At 44.0% G+C, this 6,345-nt stretch overlaps 1 long non-coding RNA gene across 1 annotated transcript; it reads left to right on the top strand.

Moving 5' to 3' along the window:
• Positions 1-2,809: 2,809 nt before the first annotated feature.
• LOC132648269 (uncharacterized) lies at positions 2,810-4,695 on the top strand. Its single transcript, XR_009586631.1, has 3 exons — positions 2,810-3,020; positions 3,299-3,460; positions 4,623-4,695. It is a non-coding gene; the product is annotated as an uncharacterized LOC132648269 (long non-coding RNA).
• Positions 4,696-6,345: the final 1,650 nt, after the last annotated feature.

Below are 6,345 nucleotides of genomic sequence, written 5' to 3'. Positions count from 1 at the left end.
GTGTGGCAGCATTGCCAGGCCACAGGGAAAGAGGATGTGCTCAGTCCTGATGTGACTTGATGTGCTGGGGGGGGGGGAACGACTCCCCTTTTCTAAGAAGAAGGGGAGTTGGGAAAGCAGGAAGAGAGTTATAGGGTGGGACCAGGAGGAGAGGAGGGAGGAGGCTGTGTTCAGGATGCAAAGTGAATAACTAAACTTTTAAAATTAAAAAAATAAAAATAAAAGCAAGAGATCTGTGGCCACTTGAATGAGAAATAGTCTTCATAGGCTCAGCTGCTTGAACACTTGGTTCCCAGCAGGTGTCGCTCTTAGTGGTGGTAGTACAGCCTTGCTGGAGGAAATGTATCACTTGGCCAGGGCTTTGAGAGTTCATAGTCTCAACCTATTTGCAATTCTCTCTCTGCCTCGTGTTTGTTTAAAAATGTGGTCTCCCAGCTCCTTCTTTGTGCCACCACACCTGATACTCACTGCTATGCCTGCCCCTCCATCGTGCCTTCCCACTGTGATGGGCTGTGATGGACCCTTCCTTCTGTAAGTTATTTGACCAGAGCAACAGAAAAATAATGGATGTATGGTCTCAAAATAGTTCATCTTCGTTGTCACCTTGATTTGAAACCACGTTGGTGACACACCTCTGGGTGCATCTGAGAGTGTTCCCAGGTTCCAAAGAGAGAAGCTTGTGGGTGTCACAGTGTAATGGGCTGGGTCCTAGAATTAATCAGAGGAACACAGAGAAAGGCTGCTGAACAGGACCTTTCTAGGTTCCTTGATCTACCCAGATGTGAACAAGACCTTTGTGAACAAGACAGAACCCAGGGCCACCTCCATGGCTTTCTTGTCAGGGTGCTCCACACCCCCTCCCAGGAGTGTCTGTCCCTTTTACATGGCAACAGGATGTTGTCATCTGCAAATGTGTTGGTGCTCACATCTGCAAATGTGATGGCTCTCACAGGTTGCATGCAGCACACAGGCTGCAGCACACAGGCTGCAGCACAGACATGCCTGCAACTATGAGACAAAGTGAACCTGTGACTTGCCTTGTTTAGGTACTTTGTCCTAGCAACTCTAGACGTAACAAATCTATTGTACCACCTGGGGAACAGAGTTAGTAACAAAATACTACATGTTTGAAAACTGGCAGGAGCACACATTTTAAATGTTCTCACCACACAAAGGATAGAAACTCTGTGAGGTAATGCAAATGTTAAGTGTCTTGACTTAGCCAGTACTCACACACACACACACACACACACACACACACATCAAAGCATTATGTTGTGTGCTGTAGGTATACACAATTATCTCTATTTAAAAGTTTCCAAACGCAGGGCCTGGGGAGATGTCTCAATGGTAAAGTGTCTGCTATAAAAGCGTGAGGACCAGAGTTCAGATCCTCAGCACCACATCAAGGCCAGGTGTGGGGGTGCACATTTATGAACTGGGGGGGGCACAACCAAACATGACACAGATGTTCCAAGCTCAATGACCAGTCAATTTAGCCAATCAGTGTGCTCCAAGCTCACTGAGAAACCCTGCCTCAGCATAAAGAAACAAGTGTTAAATAAAAATTATTAATGCGGAGAGAGGTATTATCCAACACCAATCTCTGGCTTCCACACAAATGAATATACACATAAATCACACATTCATGCCCACACACAGAAACGTTTTTTAAAATGTTAAATGAATTGTAAGGGGCACATAGAATTGATTCCTAAAGCAACATGACTCACACTGATCAAATACGTATAACATATTTAGAATCTGAAGATGCCTTCCGTACAGCAGAATCCCTGGAGGGAAAAGCCAAAACTGTTCGGATAATCCATTTTTGTTTAAGCAGTAGCCAGTCAAGAGTTAGAAAGGTGAGATAGGATGGACAACGGTGCCCCCTTGTGGACGATGGAAACAGAAGCAACCAGAGGTTCCCAGTCCTTAGAGTGATTTTGAACATGATTCTTTCAAATGTTTGCATTTGATTATTTTAATGACCATCTTCACATTAATTTCACTGAATTGTCTATCACAATTGATGAATTATAGGCATCTGACACTTTCATTCTCATTTTTACAAAATATGCATATATAATCAGACTATACAATTATATACATAAACACATGTATACACATAACATACATACATACATATATTCAGAAAATGTAAGCAGTGGAAACCCACTGTCACCCATCAGGAGTCCAGGACCTGAAATACCACGAGATCAGGCTCAGCCCTGGCAGAATCCTATCTTTAAATGGGTCTGGTGATATCTGCCTGCTTCATATGTTCCTAAGCACATCATTAAAATGCTGTCTGTGAATGTCTTTCAGTGAAGGTTGAAATTATTGCAAGATGCAAATGCAATCACTGTGATTAGTAGGGACTAGGTTATTGAAGGGGAGTAAGTTCCCAGTCGCACACTCATCAATCTGACGTGGTGAAATGCAGTTCCAGGTACATACTACCAGACTATTATTAATTCTGCTGCTTCTCCATCACTTCTTCCTCTTCTCAAAGTCTTTGTTCTGAATCTCAGATATGGCTTAGTGCTGAAACACTAGCACAGAGCACAGCTAAGCCATCTTCTGGGTACTAAGATTTCACTCGTAGATTGCACTTACTTATTCCACTTTTATAAAGACGATTGTGAAAGTTTAGAGTATTGTGCTCAGGAAAGGGAGTGGCAGCGCCTGTGTTTGAACCCCGTCACCCCATCCCACTTCACTTGTTAAAGTCTCCCTGTGTTTACATAGCTTTTATTAAGTAAGATGCCTCCGGGGCAGGAGGGTTGCTCCGTGGGTGAGAGAGCTTTCTCTGCAAGCACAGGGACTCAGGCTGGAATTCCAGCACCCCCACAAAAGGCTTGGGCGTGCCTGTGAATGTCAGCGGCTCCGTCTTTGGGAGACCCGTGTGGCCCGAGAACTTTGGGCCTGTCAGCCTAGCACAGACGGCGAGCTCCGGGTTCACTGGGAGACCCTGTCTCAGAGTAGAAGGACAGACCACAGACACAGCAGTGGAACAGGTAGGACAGCCTGCTCTGGATGCCACCACCATATACATCCACACACTCACACTCTCATGTGCACACATCACGCTCCTACACATGTGCCTAAATCATAAGCACTCATACCCTTGAGCACAACCTACACACATACTCACACACTCATGAGTACATACATCTCTCTCACGCACACACATGCACACACACTCACACAATGCTTTCATAAACAAATGTTTTGTTTTGTTTTTTCTATCCCTCAGTTTCACTGTTTGTCTCGTCTGTCCCTTTGACTTACCCAGGCTGCTCACAAATGTTGCGTGTGTACAGTAGTTGAGCACACGACGTGCAGAAGGCAGCTCACCCGCCCTCTGAGTCCTCGGTGCCTCCCACGCCTCCCAGCTGTGCTCGTTCCCTGCGTCTTCTGAGGAACCATAGCACTGCCAGCTGGGGAGGGCCCCGAGGTAAGCTTGATGGGCACTCTCAACACATTCCCTGCCTTTCCAGGACACATCTGGCTCAGCAACAACTCCAATCCATCTTTAACTAGTCTAAATTCACAAACCATACCACCCAATATGGTACCCACTAGCTGAAAATTTGTGTGTGTGATTTTACTCTATATACAGAAAAAAAAAATCCTTCATATTAAAAAAAAAAGTCTAGCCAAGCGGTGGTGACAATGCCTTTAATCCCAGTACTGGGGAGGCAGAGGCAGGCAGATCTTTGAGTTCAAGGCCACAGCCTGGTCTACATAATGAGTTCCAGGACACCAGAGCTACACAAAGAAACCCTGTCTCAAAAAAAAAAAAAAAAAAGGAAGGAAGGAAGAAAGAAAGAGAGAAAGAAAGAAAGAAAAAGCCAAATAAAACAAAACAAAAACCCCTAAATTATTCTTCAGCAGAAGCCCAGGAAATCCAAGCTGGCAGCTGTCCCCCAGCACTCACATATTTCGTAATGAGGAGAATACATTCTGAGAAATGCAACGCTGGATGGCTTCTTCATGGTGTAAACATCCACTGACTTTATTTACACAGATCTAGATGGTAGAGAGGACTCTGTGACCAATCTGCTTACTATGAGCTGCCTGCATCCTAGACAAACACCCCCCAGCACACTTGGATTGTAGGCGACAACAGCATGCCACAATGCCAAATGGTTGAACAGTCCTGAAGTGTGGCCTACCAAGGGAGCTCATAAACACATGCACGAGGCTAGAAAACAGGGCAAATTGCATTATAGTAAGATTGTGTTTTTGTACTCAGAGAGCGTGCACTCTACAGAAATGAAACTATCATATAAGACATGCATGAGCCAGTATCAGCCATTTGTTATCATCATTGGGTACTAAATACTCTGCATAACTGTGTGTACAATTTTTTCACAAATCTTGGAATGCAGTGGGTTTGCTTACTCCAGTGTTCCCACAGACACCTGCGTAACGAATTGTGACTGCAACCTTAGGATGTCTCCACAGTTACTAGGGGTGTTGGTTTGAAGGAGATGTTCCCCGTATACTCGGGCTTGGTTCCCAGTTGGAAGGTGTGGCCTTGAGGATGGAGGAAATGTTATCAGGGTCTGACTGTGCCTCTCCCAGTTCACTCTATGTCCTGCTTGCGTTTCCAGGTCTAAGTTCTCCGCTTGCCACTCCAGCCATCATGCCTGCCACTTCCCTGCCATTACAGACACTTATCCCTCTGGAACCATAATATGAAATAAACCTTTCTTTCTATCAGTTGTCTTGGTCATGGTTTTCATTGCAATAAAGGAAAAGTAGTGAATAAACTTAGCAATATGAACTTTCAGCTTCACTGCAATTTATGGGGTCACTGCTGTATGTCTCCTGCCAGGCTGACATTGTTGTCTACCCTGTGTGTAACAATAGTACATGCTAAGCACGTATTTTGGGGAAGAAACTTAAAGGCAGTAAAGTGGGAAATACTGCTTAGAAAATATAGAGTGAGCTTGGGAGGAGGCTCTGTTGGGAAAATATCTGCTTTAAAGGCATGAGGCCTTGAGTTTGGATGCTGAACACCCATGCAAAAGCTAGGTGTAGTGAGCGATGTCCGTAACCCCAGAGCAGGGGCGGTGTCGACAGGTAGGTCCCTGGAACGTCCGGCTCAGTCAGCCCGGCCATATCACGAGCTCCAGGTCCAGTGAGACCTTTCTCAAAGTGAAAGGTAGTTGAGGAAGACATCTGACACCAAACTCTGGCCTCTGTGTGCATCCTCATCCGCATACCTGAGCACCCGCACAAAATGTGCACACACCCACATGAATACAAATGTAGGCATACACCAACACACACAAAGAAAGTGTGAAACTGGGAGAGAAGGGGATAACTGACAAGGGTGAGTAGTGTGAACCTGGTGGAATTATAAAAATCAAGTGATATCAAACCCAGCAGCCCTTTCTTTTTTCTCATTAAGTCAAAAGAACATATTTGTGTGTGTATGTGTGCGTGTGTACATGTAAGTATGTATACATACACACACATATGTGAGCACTATATCTTCCTCCCTCTAAGATTCAGTGCAATTCCCATCAAAATACCAAGACAATTCTTTACAGACCTTGAAGGAAACATTCTCAACTTCATATGGAAAAACCCAAAACCGAGAATTGCCAGAACAATTCTATACTGTCTAACCGTATCTCCATCCCTGATCTCAAGCTGTACTACAGAGCAAAGGTAATAAAAACTGCATGGTACCGGCATAGAAACAGAATGGTGGATCAATGGAACCAAATAGAAGACCCAGAAATAAACCCACACACCTACGGATACTTGATTTTTTACAAAGATGCCAAAACCATCCATTGGGAAAAGATAGCATCTTCAACAAATAGTGCTGGTCTAACTGGATGTCCACATGTAGAAAAATGCAAATAGATCCGTACTTATCACCCTACACAAAACTAAAGTCCAAGTGGATCAAAGACCTCAACATAAAACTAGATACACTAAATCAGTTAGAAGAAAAAGTGGGGAATACCCTAGAACTCATTGGCACAGGAGACAACTTCCTGAAGAGAGCACCAACAGCACAGGCTCTAATATCAACAATCAATAAATGGGACCTCATGAAACTGAAAAGCTTCTGTAAAGCAAAGGACACTGTCATCAGAACAAAATGATAGCCTACAGACTGGGAAAGTATCTTCACCAACCCTATATCTGACAGAGGGCTAATATCCAGAAAGTACAAAGAACTAAAGAAGTTAAAAAGCAACAAATCAAGTAATCAGATTAAAAAATGGGGTATGGAGCTAAACAAAATTCTCTGTAGAGGAATATAGACTGGCAAAAAAACACCTAAAGAAATGCTCAAAGTCCTTAGTCATTAGG

The sequence above is a fragment of the Meriones unguiculatus genome, chromosome 16 (genome assembly GCF_030254825.1).
Source record: "Meriones unguiculatus strain TT.TT164.6M chromosome 16, Bangor_MerUng_6.1, whole genome shotgun sequence".
In the NCBI taxonomy this organism is placed as follows: Eukaryota; Metazoa; Chordata; class Mammalia; order Rodentia; family Muridae; genus Meriones; species Meriones unguiculatus.
This window is presented reverse-complemented; position numbering and strand designations above follow the sequence as displayed.